The sequence below is a fragment of the Rhinolophus hipposideros genome, assembly GCF_964194185.1.
Source record: "Rhinolophus hipposideros genome assembly, chromosome: 6".
Taxonomy (NCBI): Eukaryota; Metazoa; Chordata; class Mammalia; order Chiroptera; family Rhinolophidae; genus Rhinolophus; species Rhinolophus hipposideros.
Window position 1 is genome coordinate 8,067,926 of NC_138052.1, and position 15,746 is coordinate 8,083,671.

Sequence of the window (15,746 nt, forward strand, 5' to 3'; positions counted from 1 at the left end):
AAAGAAGTATAAAACTTATATTTTGAAAACTATAAAACATTGTTGAAAAAAATTAAAGATCTAAGTAGGTGGAAAGACATCCTATGTTCAAGTATTGGATGACCTAATATTATAACGATGGCAATACTCCCTGAATTGATCTACAGATTCAGCACAATCCCTATTAAAATTCCGACTTCCTGTTTTGCAGAAATTGACAAGTTGATCTTAAAATTCATATGGAAATACAAGGGACCCAGAATAACCAAAACAATGTTAAGAGAGAAGAACGAAGTTGGGAGACTTGAATAACTTACTACAAAATTACAGTAATTAAGACAGTCTGGTCCTGGCATAAGGGGTAGACATGTGGATGAGTGGAATAGAGTGTAAGTCCAGAAATAAACCGTTAACGTTTATAGTCAATTGATTATCAAGAGTGCAAAGACAATTCAATGGGGAAAGAATAGTATTTTCAACAACTGGTGCTGGGACAAGTGGATATTCACATGCAGAACAATGAATTTGGTTACCCCCCAACACAGACGGTTCTGAGCCTGCGGCATCCTCTTTCCTTTTCCTTTCTTGCCCTGTACTTCTTTGTCTCCTTTTTATTTATTGGGCAAGGGAAGGGGTGAGAGTATAGGCAGAAGAGAGTCCCTGTGTCCTGGGGTAATGGGGGGTGTCAGTTACCGTGGTCTGTCCCCCTTCCTCTGGTTGGGTGGGGGGTAGACTTAATAAAGAGAGAAACTGGAAAAAAAAGGAATGAATTTGGAATATACATGTATATATGTGTGTGTGTACATATGTGTGTGTATATATATATATATATATATATATATATATATATAAATCATAGAGCTGAAGGTAAGCTCTGAAACTCAAAAACTCTTAGAGAAAATACAGGTGTAAATATTCATGATCCTGGATTAGAAAGGGTTTGCTGTATTTTTTTTTTTTTTTAGGAGGGTACAGCTCGTAGTAGCCCATGTGGGGATCGAACCAGCAGCCTTGGTGTTATTAGTACCATGCTCTAACCAGCTGAGCTCAACATCCACTCCCCCCCCCCCCCTTTTTTTACTGTGGTAAAATAGGCAATGATTTCTTAGGTATGACATCTAAAACACAAGCTAAAAAAGAAAAAAATTAGTCTTCATCAAAATTTAGAGCTTTATTTCAAAAGAGGCCATCAAGAAAATGAATGCACACTCCACAAAGTGAGAGAAAATATTTACAAATTATATACCTGAGAATTTTATTATATAAAAACTCTTAAATCAACAATAAAAAGACAACCCACTTAAAAAGTAAGCAAAGGATCTGTTTAAACATTTCTCCAAAGATGTCCAAATGGCCAAAAAATTCATGAAAAGAAGCTCAACATCCTTAGTCATTAGGGAAATGCAAATCAAAATCACAGTGAAATGCCACTTCACATCCACTAAGATGGCTGTAATAAAAAAAGATGGATGGTAAGTGTTGCTGAAGATGAAAATTGGGACTCTCATATGCGCATATCGCTTGTGGGAATGTAAAATGGTATAACCACTTTGGAAAACAGTTTGGCAGTTCTTCAGAAAGTTAAACATGGCGTTACCATATCCTGTATTCTAGTTAACACTCTTATTTGTATATCAAAGAACATTGAAAACACGTCCATGGAAAACTTGTTCAGGAAAGTTTACAAGCAGCATATTTATAATAGCCAAAAAGTGGAAACAGTCCAAACATCCATCAACAGATAAATGCATGAACAAAATGTGTAGCTATGGAATGGAATATTATTTAGCCATAAAAAAGGAATGAAGTCCTGATGCATGCTGTAATATGGATAAATATTACATATTGAAATTACATAAATATTAAATATTGAAAATAGTATGCTAAGTGAAAGAAGTCAGACACAAAAGGCCACGTATTTTATGTCTCCATTTATATGAAATGTCCAGAATATGCAAATCCAGTCAGTCAGAAAGTAGATTATTGGTTTTCATGGGCTTAGAGGAGGTGGGAGTGTGGAGTGACTGGTAAAGGATATGGGGTTTCATTTTGAGGTGATAAAATTATTCTGGAATTAAATAATGGTGATGGTTGCACAACTTTGTGAATCCAATAAAAAAGCCTGAATTAAATGTACTTTAAAAGGGTGAATTTAATGGTATATGAATTATATCTCAGTAAAGTTGTTACTAAAAAAACATGTAAGGGTTTGTTCAGGTTTAGTGATCTGTTTTTTATTAGTCTAGTAAACAAAAGAAAAAAAAAAAAAGCTTTTTGGCCAGCACGTTGAAACTATAAATGAAACTTTCTAAAAAATACAATAGAAGTAAAGTATTGTTAGATTGATTGGAAATTTTTTTCTCCCTTCTTCCACCTCCTCCACCCACTCCAGTTCAAGCCCTTGTTTCTCAGTCTAGTTGTGTAGGGCACAGCAACCTGGCCCATGCTGGGATTCCGAGACTGGCACTCCCTCTGGCTGAGGCAGTTGGTCGCAGTCAGTTGCAGGGGTGGGGGGGATGGGGAGGAATTGCCGGTCATTGGTCGGCAGCTCTCACCGTTGGTCAGCAGCTCCCACCAGCTGCCAGCTGCTCACAATGGGTGCCGGCCACTCATGGCAGCACATGGTAGCTCATGCTGACCGGCTGCTCACGGCAGCCCAGCTCCAGGGAGAGCCGTTCACAATGTTAGCTGTAGAGGGTGCAGCTCACTGGCCCATGTGGGAATCCAGCTGGTGACCTCGGTGTTAGGAGCATGGCGCTCCAACCACCTAAGCCATCGGTCCGGCCCCTGATTGGAAATTTAAATCTCTTTCTAGAAGAGCCAGCGTATTGGTCACATCCTGTCTGTGATGAGGCTTCTTGCCTTCATAAGCTGGTTCTCTGCTGAGGTCTCTTGTCTTCATGTAAGACCATCCATAGGAAGCTGTAATTTATATTATTATTCTCTCCTATTTGGGGTAACTGTCTTAATAATACACAGTTTGGTATGCTGACGTTGACATCAGCCTTGTGTATATGTGAAATATATTTCATTGGAAGAAGGAAAGTCAGCAGTGAATAAAAAATGAGTTGTCTTTGTTTTCAGTTAGTTTTGGTCTCACAGTTTTTGAATGAATAATATTGATGTTATTAAATAACTGCTTTTCTAGTTTAAAACTTAAAATCTTTATCTCTTCTTTTTAGAAAATACAAAAGTAGAAAAAATTACTAAGGAGAGAAGTTCTCATAAACCTATTACTCAGAGGCTACATGTTAATTAATATTTTATGTATTTGTTTTTTCTATAATTTGTTTCATGTAGTCTATATCATATATATATATAATTTAATACAATTTAACATTTAACATCCTAGGTTGTTTAATTAAGAGTTTTTTCTCATTTCCCACCCAAATAAACATAAGTATCACAATTCTTTTGAATAAGTTTAATTTTTTTGTTTTTTTATTTTAACGTACAATTTTAAACATATACAAAACTAGAGAGAATGGTATCATAAACCCTCATGTACCCATCATTGAACTTCAGCAGTTGTCAATACATGTCTAGGTTTCGTCTTAGAAGTTTTGAGGAATAGAAAAAAATAGAAGCAATTCTTACCCATTATTATCTGCCACAGTTCACATTTAGAGAAAAAAAACTCAAATATTTCAAAGATATAGAAACCTTCATTAAGACACTATATAGATGATGTATTACAGAATTGTATACTTGAAACCTATGCAACTTTACTAACGATTGTCACCCCAATACCTTTTAATAAAAGAAAAAGATACTAGTGAAGCCAAATATTAAACTGTTGGAATTAACTTATCTGGCGGCTGTGTATTTTCCCCTATTAATTTTTAATTGTATTTGTACAGTAACGTGGAGATGCTTTTTAAAAAAGTACTTACTTGTCTTTAGCAACTTGTAGTTTTTCTTTTTTTAAATTTATTTTTGAATTACAGTTGACATACGATATTATGTTAGTTTCAGGTGTACAGCATAGTGCTTAGACATTTGTATACTTTATTAAGTTCTGCCCCTGATAAGTCTAATACCCATCTGACATCATACACAGTTATTACAATATTATTGGCTATATTTCTTACACTGTATTTTATCCCCAAGACTATTTTTATAACTGGCAGTTTGTAGTTCTTAATCCCTTTACCTTTTCACCAGCTTGTAGTTTTTCACAACATATTTTTCGGAAGTAACTGACTCACTAATTACATCTTAGGCATTTAAAAGTTTTTTCTTGTTTTGTACTTCATTGACAATTTTATTGGGTTGTGCAAAAATAATTGCGGGTTAAAAGGTTAAAAATAATTGCAATTACTTTTGCACCAACCTAACACATTATATTCCATAATACTGACATAGAGATTTTCTTCCATTACGAAATGGTAGTGCCTGATTTTTGAATAATACTTTTCTATTTGTAATTATAAAAACAATATATTCATTAAAGAAAATTTTTGGAAAATACAGAAAAGCATAAAGAAAAATCTGTACTCTTAACACCCAGAAATTAACCAATGTTAATGATTTTTTTTTTTCTATTTATGTGACTTACCTTTGAATGTAACATGGTGAACCTTCTCCCTTTGTTCATTTTTTGGGCATTTACATTATTGTTTTTTGTCATGACTTCCACTGTAGTTACTGTTCACACTGGGGTGAGTGATGGGTATGGGGAAGTAACATTAACTCTGATTTTTTTTTTTTCCCTTACTGCAAAATGTTCTTGTGATCACTTGAATAATTCCAGATTGAATGATCTTTCCAAGGTAGTCGTATGCCCACCCAGCGTCTCCTGATTCTACAGTTCAAAGCTGACCTGTACAGAGCTCCCTCAAGCCCCCAGTGCTAGAAACTGATTGTTGGGCCTTGTCTCTGTCCAGTCTTTCTGCTCTGTGCCTGACAGCTTGTTTCTAGACTTTCTGAGAGTAAGAACTCTCTTTAGTGGCCAGCATCACAGAGCCCTCCATAAATGGAATTTCTAGTATCCATTAATTGAGAAAAATTACCAAACTAAAAATAAGAAATTAGAAATACCCTTTTACATTACCTTGCATTTAAAAATTCGTAACTGCATATACATACATTTGAAAATATGGATATGAACTCTTATGCAGTTCATGGATGACGCTTGGTGTGTGTATGGGAAAATTCTCAGACATCTTTTTAATAACTCTGCCCTCTCACCCCAGGGGTAGGGGTCAGAGATATTTGGCCTGGTGATACAAATTTGGGTGTCATCAGTTTATAGGCAATTTTGAAATTCGTGGAAATGAATGCTGATAATTTTGAGTGAGCAAAGTGAGAAGACACGAGGCATTGGACTGAGCCCATCAACAGAGCTCTGGACGGGGAGTAAAGATGGTTATTAAAAAAACTTGAGTTGCTGCAGCCAGAGAAGTAGCAGGAAGGCGTGATCATTTGTTTTTAGAGCAATTGTAAATTTTTCTGAAGGAAGGAGCGCTGAGCTTTGGAATGCTGCCGAGAGGTGGAGCAGAAATGGTTATAGCAAAGTCTTCCTTGGCCTTGCCAGCATGGAAGTCACTGGTGAGCCTGCCAAGAGCAGGTCCAGTGGAGCAGTGGTGGGGGAAGCCTAATCTGAGGCTGCAAGGTGAACGGGAAGTGCGTCAGTGCAGCGAGCTCGTGTAGACATCTGTGTAAAGAAGCTGCACTGTCAGTGGTGTCATTGATGGAAGGCATGTGAGCTCAAGAGAGGGCCTTAGAGGAAGTTTATAAACTGCTGGGAACGAGCCAATGGAGAAGGACAGCTTGCTGATGCCAGAGAGCAGACAACTGAAAAGTCAGAGGTCAGAGGAAGCAAAAATGGGAGTGCTTCCCTCATTATCTCAGGAAGGAGAGAGATGCAGGTAGGTGTCCTGATTTGATGGTGGGAGATCTGCGTTGTCTTATAATTGCCTACCTCCCAGCCAAATAGGAGCTGAGAATCTCAGGAGAGAGTTGCAAGCTAGGGTTGGATGGTGCTTGAGGAGAATGTGGGAAAGTCATTTTGGAGAGAAGGGGAAACAGACCTACTAGAGAACCTTGAGCTGGAATGCTGGGTTTTGTTGAAGGCCTTTTTGAAATTTGAGATGATCAACTTAAAGCGAACCTGGATGGAGGTGTTTTGTGTGTGTTCTCTGCCCCATGATCGACTGTTGGCTGTAGGCACGAGAAGGCAGCAGACTGTTTTGAGTTCATCCAAGGTCTGGGTTTACTAGGCAACTATTACAGAGTAAGTTGAGGGTTGTTTCAAGCCATTAACACTCCCCATGGAATTTAATCTAGACTAAAAGGAGTGAAATTGGGAAAGAGTTGATGGAATTGCGGAGGTTGGGGTCATGGGCTTGAAGAATGGGCAGTTGTGGTTGGAAAGTGGGGCCTGAGACACCAGGAGAGGTTGCTGATGCCCGAGAGCAGACACCTGAACAAGCTAAACATCTGAGGAGGTAGAAAGGAGACGGTGGTGGTGTCCACTGGGTTGTTGAAGCCACTTAGGAAAATGAGAGGAGGTAGGGCGGTTGGCGGCTGTGTAGGTGGTTACAGCTGGGGCTGGGACAGTGGGGGTTATACCTGCGTGGGTGTAGTGCCCCATCCTTGAAATTCCCAGTTGGATTCCCTCAGGCAGCATTTTATCTTCCGTTCTCTGCCCTCTACAGCACTTGCCCCACACTTCAGGTTTAGGACTTGTCCTGATACTGTTAGCCCTGTGTGTGTTTCTGTCCATTTATCCCGCAACCACCTCCTTGAGGGCCTTGACCAAGTCTTACGTGCTGTGACTCCCAGTGGTAGGCATCGTGCAGTGCTTGCCACATCACAGGCTCTGAGTAAATGCTTGTTCACTGAGGGAGTGAGTGCGTGGGCTTAAAAGTGAGTGGGGCAGCTGCTTCTGCGTCTGGTTGCTGCGCAGCTCCTGCCGTCCTTTAGCCAAGATGCCTGAGGAAACCCAGACCCAAGACCAGACGATGGAGGAGGAGGAGATTGAGACGTTTGCCTTTCAGGCAGAAATTGCCCAGTTGATGTCATTGATCATCAATACTTTCTACTCGAATAAAGAGACCTTTCGGAGGGAGCTTATTTCAAATTCATCAGATGCTCTGGACAAAATCAGATATGAAAGTTGACAGATCCCAGTAAACTAGACTCCGGGAAAGAGCTGCACATAAACCTCATTGCAAACAAACAGGATCGAACCCTCAATATTGTGTATACTGGGATAGGAATGACCAAGGCTGATCTGATGAATAACCTTGGTACTATTGCCAAATCTGGTACCAAAGCATTCATGGAAGCTTTGCCGGCTGGTGCAGATATCTCTATGATCGGCTAGTTCGGTGTTGGGTTTTACTCGGTGTATTTGGTCGCTGAGAAAGTGACTGTGATCACCAAACATAACGATGATGAGCAGTATGCCTGGGAGTCTTCTGCAGGAGGTTCATTCACAGTCAGGACTGACACAGGGGAACCTATGGGTCGTGGAACAAAGGTTGCCTTGCACCTGAAAGAAGGCCAGACTGAATACTTGGAGGAGAGAAGAATAAAGGAGATTGTGAAGAAACACTCAGTTTATTGGCTACCCTATTACTCTTTTTGTGGAGAAGGAACGTGACAAAGAAGTCAGTGATGATGAGGCTGAAGAAAAGGAAGACAAAGAGGAAGAGAAAGAAAAGGAAGAAAAGGAGTCTGATGACAAACCTGAGATAGAAGACGTTGGTTCTGATGAAGAAGAAGAAGGATGGTGACAAGAAGAAGATTAAGGAGAAGTACATCGATCAAGAAGAATTGAGTAAGACAAAACCTATTTGGACCAGAAATCCTGATGACATTAGTAACGAAGAGTACGGGGAATTCTACAAGAGCCTGACTAATGATTGGGAGGATCACTTGGCAGTGAAGCGTTTTTCAGTTGAAGGATAATTGGAATTCCGAGCCCTTTTTGTCTCAAGACGTGCTCCCTTTGATCTCTTTGAAAACAGAAAGAAGAAGAACAACATTAAGTTGTATGTTCACAGAGTTTTCATCATAGATAATTGCGAGGAGCTAATCCCTGAATACCTGAATTTCATCAGAGGTGTTGTGGATTTTGAGGACCTCCCTCTCAGTATTTCCCGGGAGATGTTGCAACAAAGCAAAATTCTGAAAGTTATCAGAAAGAATTTGGTCAAAAAATGCTTAGAACTCTTCACTGAACTGGCAGAAGATAAAGAGAACTACAAAAAGTTTTATGAGCAGTTCTCTAAAAATACTAAGCTTGGAATACTTGAAGAGTCTCAAAATCGGAAGAAGCTTTCCGAGTTGTTAAGATATTACACATCTGCTTCTGGTGATGAGATGGTTTCTCTCAAGGACTATTGCACAAGAATGAAGGAGAACCAGAAAGACATCTATTACATCACAGGCGAGACTAAGGAGCAGGTGGCAAACTCGGCCTTTGTGGAGCGGCTGCGCAAGCTCGGCCTAGAAGTGATCTACATGATCGAGCCTATTGACGAGTACTGTGTCCAGAAACTAAAGGAGTTTGAGGGCAAGACTTTGGTGTCAGTCACCAAAGAGGGCTTGGAACTTCCAGAAGATGAAGAAGAGAAAAAGAAACAGGAGGAGAAAAAAACAAAGTTTGAAAACCTCTGCAAAATCATGAAGGACATCTTTGAGAAAAAAGTAGAAAAGGTGGTTGTGTCAAACCGATTGGTGACATCCCCTTGCTGCATTGTCACAAGCACATATGGCTGGACAACAAACATGGAAAGACTCATGAAGGCTCAAGCCCTAAGAGACAGCTCAACAATGGGTTACATGGCGGCAAAGAAGCCCCTGGAGATAAACTCTGACCATTGCATCATTGAGACCTTAAGGCGGAAGGCTGAAGCTGACAAGAACGACAAGTCTGTGAAGGACTTGGTCGTCCTGCTCCACGAGAGCGCGCTCCTGTCTTCCGGCTTCAGTCTGGAGGACCCCCAGACCCACGCCAACCGCATCTGCAGGATGATCCAGCTCGGTCTCGGTGGTGATGAAGATGACCCCACTGCTGACGACAGCGGTGCTACTGTCACTGAAGAGATGCCACTCCTCAAACGGGATGATGACACATCACTCATGGAAGAAGTAGGCTGAGCTCTGCCTGAAGGGGGGCTCGTACGCGTGTTAAATATTTTACCTTCATTCCCTTCCATATATTTTCAAGGATTTTTTAATTTTTGTGTTAGTTTGAAAATGTATGGCATGACAATACGTACTTAAAGGAAAGATAAGATTTCTTTCAACTTTTACGTGTCTGCTACTGTGATACCTTAGGCACTAAAGCTGAGCTAGTTTTTCCTTTCTCGTTTCATGTTGGTTTTTTTTTAACAGATCGAGACATAGCGTTTGTTGTAAAATGTCTGACCTAAATGTTACGTGAACTTTGTGACCTAGGTAGCTATAAAGCGGATTCCTTAGTGTACCACATTTTTTGTCACTGAGGTTCTGAGCTGCACCCTGTTGAAAAGAATATCGCTTAAAACAACTTGAACCTGCTAGGACCGCTGTAACCCTTCCACCCCTGTAGTTGTTAACTGCATGTACCCACCCCTAGAAATTAGTATATTAAGCTGAACCAACTTGATGGGAGTAACTATCCATAGGGTTTGTGTTCCAAAGAAAAGTGTTCTTTAGAGGAGCAGAATTGTAAGCCTGCCTCTCAAGGTACTTGGAAAGGAGCCAGAGCAAGTTTTGTGAATGGAAACATTGTTCACAGGTCACATTTTGCTTTAAAAGGTGACAAATACAGATGTATGGAAAAAAAAAAGTGAGTGGGGTCGTAGGAGGGAGAGGGAGAAGGAAAGAACAGAAATAGTAGGTAGAGTAAGAACAGAGACTGATTGATGGCAGGGCAAGGCAGTGTCTTTTTGAAATTTCAGACCATACTATAATTATAAAAATCATTATAATGCAAAAAACGTCTTATTGATGGAAACACATCACTTTTGACTTAGTGTGAATAAATTCTACTAATTTCTGGTTTTCATTGTTGGCTTTTAAAGTATTATGTCTGCTTTCTATGTATTTCCCAGGGAGGCTTTTGATGTGGTTATTGATTAACTGGTTCTGGTAATTTTTTTTTTTAAGATTTCATTGGGGAAGGGGAACAGGACCTTATCGGGGAACAGTGTGCACTTCCGGGACTTCGTCCTTTTAATCTTAGTTGCAGGGGCGCAGCCCACCATCCCCTGAGGGAGTCGCACCGGCAACCTTGTGGTTGAGAGGATGCGCTCCAACCCACTGAGCCATCCGGGAGCTCAGCGGCAGCTCAGCTCAAGGTGCTGTGTTCAGTCTTAGTTGCAGGGGGCAGAGCCCACCATCCCTTAGCGAACTGGCAATCTGGTGGTTGAGAGCTCGCGCTGTAACCACCTGCGCCACCTGTCCGCTCCTGGTGCTGGTAATTTAAATTGTATTTCTTGATACTGTGATACAGAACATTATTTTATTAAATGTTCCTGAGTACTTTGTGTTTTCATACCTTATTTCTTAATCCTTTGCTTCTTATGTCCTACATGGTAAAGCTACCGTTTCATTTTCACTTATTAAGTGCCCATGTTTGGCCTTGCAGTGAGGTGGTAGCACTGTGATGCAGAACAGTGCGAAGAGTATAACCCTTGGGGCCAGGCAGATGGAGTTTTCAGTTAGTGCCTGACAGTGATCAGCTTTAAAACCCGGACAGGTTTTTTTTTTTTTTTTTTTTTTTATCCTACTTCATTATCTTCCAAGTGGGAGTACTTATGCCTACCTAGCTCACAGGTGTCTCGCTGTCTCTGCCTTACCACACCTGTCCTTCAACTGGTCACAAGGCCCCACCTCATTTGCCAATGCTTCTTCCCCCATACAAAGTGCTGTCACTAATGTGTGCACATCCGGTGCACAGTTTAAGACAAAGCTCAAACTGAGTCTTGTTTGTATAGTTTTGACGTGGTCATTCCAGGCCTCCTGGATCCATCCCTTCTCTGAATTACTGCAGTACTTATTCATACCCTCATTGGGCAGGTGCATCATTCTTCCTGTGAAATCTACTGGTTGTGCATTCTGTGTTTGTGTCGAATTCTTATGTTGACAAGCATTTTGTCAGTATGTGTATCTGGTTCTCTCCAGGTAAGTTGGAAGCACTCACACGTTAAGTCATAGACTGTAGTTATTTCTTTTGTACTTTCTGTAGTGAGGTGTGATATATGATAAGTGACTTTCCCCGACCAATAGAATGTGGCAGAAATGATTTGCAAGTTCTAGATCCTAGGCCTTAAGAGGCCTGGCAGCTTCCTTCTTTGCCATTTTGGAATGCTCCAGCTGCTATGTACTGAACGGCAGGCTGTATTACTGAGTGGTTAGAGATCATGTGTAGCAGGAAGTCCCGTCAGCAGCGGTATACAGGCCTCCCACGTGTGAAGGATGCAGTTGTCATCTTCATCCCCAGTCACGCAGGCAGACGACAACAGCTGAACCTCCCAGCTGAGCCCAGCCAACCCACAGACTTACGAGAATTTTAATCCACTAAGTAACAGTGGTCCGACGTTAACTTCTCTTATGCAGATGTTTACAGTAGACTAAGTTGCAGAGCTTACAACTGGTTCTATTCTCCCCATTCTCCACTGTTAATACATACTCCTTTATAGTTGTGTACCTAAGTACCACAAAATAGTTATCAGTAAGGGGATAAGAAATAGCTATTTTTAAAAAATGCCCTGTGCAAACCCTTTCCATGTTTAATCTTTTTAAATGTATGTATTTCTCAGAGTGCCACTCAGAAGTGGCAAGTCAAGACTAGAGGGCAGAATTCTCAGCTTTGTTGCTGTTTTCATTGCATCAGTCTGTCTTATTTATTGTGTGTTTCATTTTTGTTGAAGCTGGTAGTTTTTAACTTCAGCCTGTTAGACTGCAGCAGAGTTGGGCTATTGTTCTGATTGTCATCCAAAGAAAGCTTTACGTTGTAATAAAGAATAAAAAGCATTTATTTGCTCAAAATGATTGCAATCTGAGAGATGCAGATTTAGGTAGCAACCCAAACTGTACTCTGGAGACACCAAAGGCAGGGTTTATAAAAGCAAAACCTACAAAATGTAATTCTTTCATGCACACGAAGGCTTGCTGGCTAGCTTAACCAGGGATTGGTTAGTTCCAGTATGCAAATGAGGGAGGCGAAAACTACAAGGAAGGAGGTAAAGTCCACGTGTGTCCACGTAGCAGTTGTTGTTCAGAATGTTTATGGTTCTGCCTTGAGCTGAGTTTAGCAATATGTGTAGCAACTTAATAGTAGCTCAGAACTGAGGCGCACGATGTACGTGGACCCCACTTGTAGCCTGACCGCATTTGCAGGGACTCGGCAGTGTTTATTCCATTCTATATTCTGCATTATGTTGGTAAAGGTTGCTCTGTTAATCTCCACTTGCCAGGGTACTTGACCTTTTATAATTTGCCTCTTTGGACCAACATGATGTGGCAGGAAAGGTTGAAATACTTGATACCCAGCTTCCGTAGTGGGGGGACAGTGATGCTGGGGAATGGAAGGGCCTGTTGCAGTTGGGGTTGGGTTTGAGGCCTTTGGTTTGGGGCATTTTTCAGAAATGCCTGAAATGTGTCTCTTTTCCCAGGTGACGGATACAATCATATTTAGTGTGTTCTGGCTTTCATAGTGAGATTTGGCTAAAGGGGAAAATTTGGCCTGATAAATCAAGGAGAGAGAGGTGCCTGACTATTCTAACCTCACCTGTCTTCTATATCATTTTCACATTTCTCTTATTATTTTGGAAAATGTGTGAAAGTTAAACTTTTTTTAAACTTAGAAATAGTGTTGCCTTCTGAGTAATTTCCGCTGTGGACACTGCTGTAAGGCACTGCTCCGTGTGACACTGCTCTTGAAGGATGATTACGGAGCCGACAACCAGATTGTAAAGCGGCGCTCCCTGCAGGCACGGCGGAGTCCTGTTTCACTTGTGTCCCAGAGCCTTCAAATACTGCCTTACACATAACAGGCCTCATGTTTGTTCAGCTCATCCACGTAACTGCTGTGATCACAAGTTCCAGGTGAACTTCAGACCTCAGTTTCCTTTTTGCACTCTTCCCTGGTAGAGCGCCTGGGCAGGGTGTGGGTGGAAGGAAGAGATCCCCCCCCAACCTCCAAATCCTCTTGCACCTCTTTTTCCAAGTCCTCCAAATCCTTTCCTGTTTATTTTCTAACTTTCCTCCATTGTTTAAAATACAGGCTTTATATAATTCTGGTGCGATATGAAGTTTTGCCTCTATTTTTGTCAGTTTGCTTTTGATTTCTCTTTTTATGATTTAATTGTAAATGCTTAGAAAATTCTTCCTGGGGGGTTCAGAAAGGAGAACAAGATGATTATTTTCTTGGGTAGCTAAAAATACCTCTGAAAGGTATTTCACACAGGAACATAGGAATGTTATTTGCTTTTAGGCCAGGAACCTGGTTGGTTGTGGGCAGCATTGGGAAGGAGGCCTGGCACTTTTGTACCTGATGGATTTGGGGCTGTGTGACTGGTACTCCCTGAATACCTGTGAAAGTAGAGATGGAGAAAATGCTTGGAAGCATGGGAAAAAGGCACAAGAACTACCCAGGTTAGTTTAAGAATAAAAGAGGATCACTGTTTACTTTCTTTTGTTTTTTTTAATTAGGAAGAAAAAGAAAAGAGAGGACCCAGTCTGCTTAATGCCTGGGGCTTCCAGTGTCTTTATTTCTCTGTGTTTTGTACATGGGAGTTTGTGACCAACTTTTGAGTGTGTTAAGCCTTTATTATTGCAAAATTACCTAAGCTTATTTATTAGAAATCTTATACAATTCGAGTTGAAGGAGAGGTTTTTATATAATTGAAGGAGAGGTATTTTATACTGGGGGTGCCAAATAAATGTATACAAGTGGGCACTTTGGTCAACTTGTTGCTCAAGCAGTAGTACACTGTAATCAGAAGTGTCTGGACACCAATGGTAACCACTTTGAGCACCTCTTGTAATTGCAGAAGTCAAACGTGACTTGTATTCATCTTTTGTTATCGGTATATATTGAGTATTACAATTTTAATACAGTTTTGCTTTTTTAAAATGTATACACATTATTTTTGGCACCCTCTGGCTATCACAATGGAAAGACTGGAATGAATGGGATGATTTCTGTTCCGGGAGTGGAGACTGCGCTCTCTTGCCTGTTGGCTTCCCAGCTCAGCCTGAAGTCTGACCTCGTTTCCCTGAGTCAACAGGACTAGGCCAGACTCCTAATAGGCTTTGAAGGTGGGGAAAGGAAATTCGTTGGCTGTGCAACCTTGGATAATTAGTTACCTTTACTTTACTTTAGTTTCTTTATAGAATTGAGATGTTAATACTTACTTTATAGAGTTGGTTAGAAAATTAGAGATAGTATGTATAAATCCTCTAGCGTAGAACCTGGCACCTTAGGTAGGTCAGTGTCTATTGATTTTAGGCCCCTTGAAGGAGTAAAGGATATGAGATTCTTTCCATTGAGAATGAAAGATAGATGTGGGGGGGGGGGTGAAGTCAGTTGACTACTGGTATGTAATAAACCACCACAAACTTAGTGGTTTAAAACAACAATGAAATATTGTTATAATTCTGTGGTTTGGCTGGGTGGTATTTCTGCTCTTCTCTTTAGACTTATTTGCGTGGCTGTGGTCAGATGATGACCGTGTAGATTGAAAAATGATATCAAGTAGGTATTTCATCACTAAAAAGGATTTATTGGGGAATAAGAAAAAGAAAAGGGTTGCAACCCAGTGCATGCAGATATGGCAAGCCACGTGCACATTCTGGCCTGCGTGCCAAGGTGGAGGGCTATTTAAGGACAGGACAAGGGAAGTTGGAACCATAGAGTTCTTCCCATAGTGTTCTCGCATGAACTTCGTAAGTCTTAGCTCCTCTCATAGACCCTCCCGACTGCTTATGTTTCCTTCAAGTTCATCTTTATCAACTGGAGTGGCTGAATGGGCCCAGATGGCCTCACTCATGTCTGCCAGTTGCTACTAGATTTCAGTTGCAGCACAAGGCCTGTCGTGTTGCAGGAGGCGAGACCAGCTTCCTGACAGCATCTCTCCAGGGCTTGCCTATCACATCTCTGCTTGCTTTGCACTTGCTGATTTGCCAAAGCAGGTCACAAGGCCAATCCTGGGGTCACTGTGGGAGACATAGACTCCACGTTGGTGGGGGAGGAGTAATAAAGAATCTGTGGCCATTTTTAATCTAATGCACACGGGGCCTTGTTTGATCTGCTTCTTGGGCTTGTATTGGGCCCAGAAAGAAAAGGTTCTGTTGGTTTTTCCAGTTTTCTTGTATCATGGATACCTTCTTTAGTTCAACATACGAGCTATTAAGGAACTGGAGATATTTTGTTTGGACTGAAAATTGGAATGAAAGACAATAACTGTGTTTATGTACTTAGAGGTCTTTCTTGTGAGGTAGGGAACAGTTCCAGGGCATGGACATGACTGGAAAGCACAGGCCCTTGAAGGAAGGATTGCCATGTGAGATCGTGAGGGTCTTGAATTCCCTGCTGTTGCCAGCCTGCTGCATTGTTAGAAGCAGTAAAACAGAAGATGGGAAATCACGTGCTAGGGGCTTTGAGGGAGGGTTTTCCTCACTGAGTGACTTGGCTTACATGATTTCTATCGGTGTCAAAAGTCTCTGATTAAAGACCGTTGTGCTTTCTATGCTGAGAGTAGGGTTGGGGTGGGGTGATGTTAGAAAGGGAAAGAAGCACTGTGCTCAGACTAGAAGAGTTACCA

At 41.1% G+C, this 15,746-nt stretch overlaps 1 protein-coding gene and 1 pseudogene across 3 annotated transcripts in view; both read left to right on the top strand.

Moving 5' to 3' along the window:
- CLASP1 (cytoplasmic linker associated protein 1) overlaps window positions 1–15,746 on the top strand; it is a 240,411-nt gene that overhangs the window by 17,925 nt on the left and 206,740 nt on the right. The window lies entirely within an intron of this gene.
- LOC308499145 (heat shock protein HSP 90-alpha-like) lies at window positions 6,912–9,090 on the top strand (annotated as a pseudogene). Its single transcript has one exon. The product of its transcript is annotated as a heat shock protein HSP 90-alpha-like (transcript).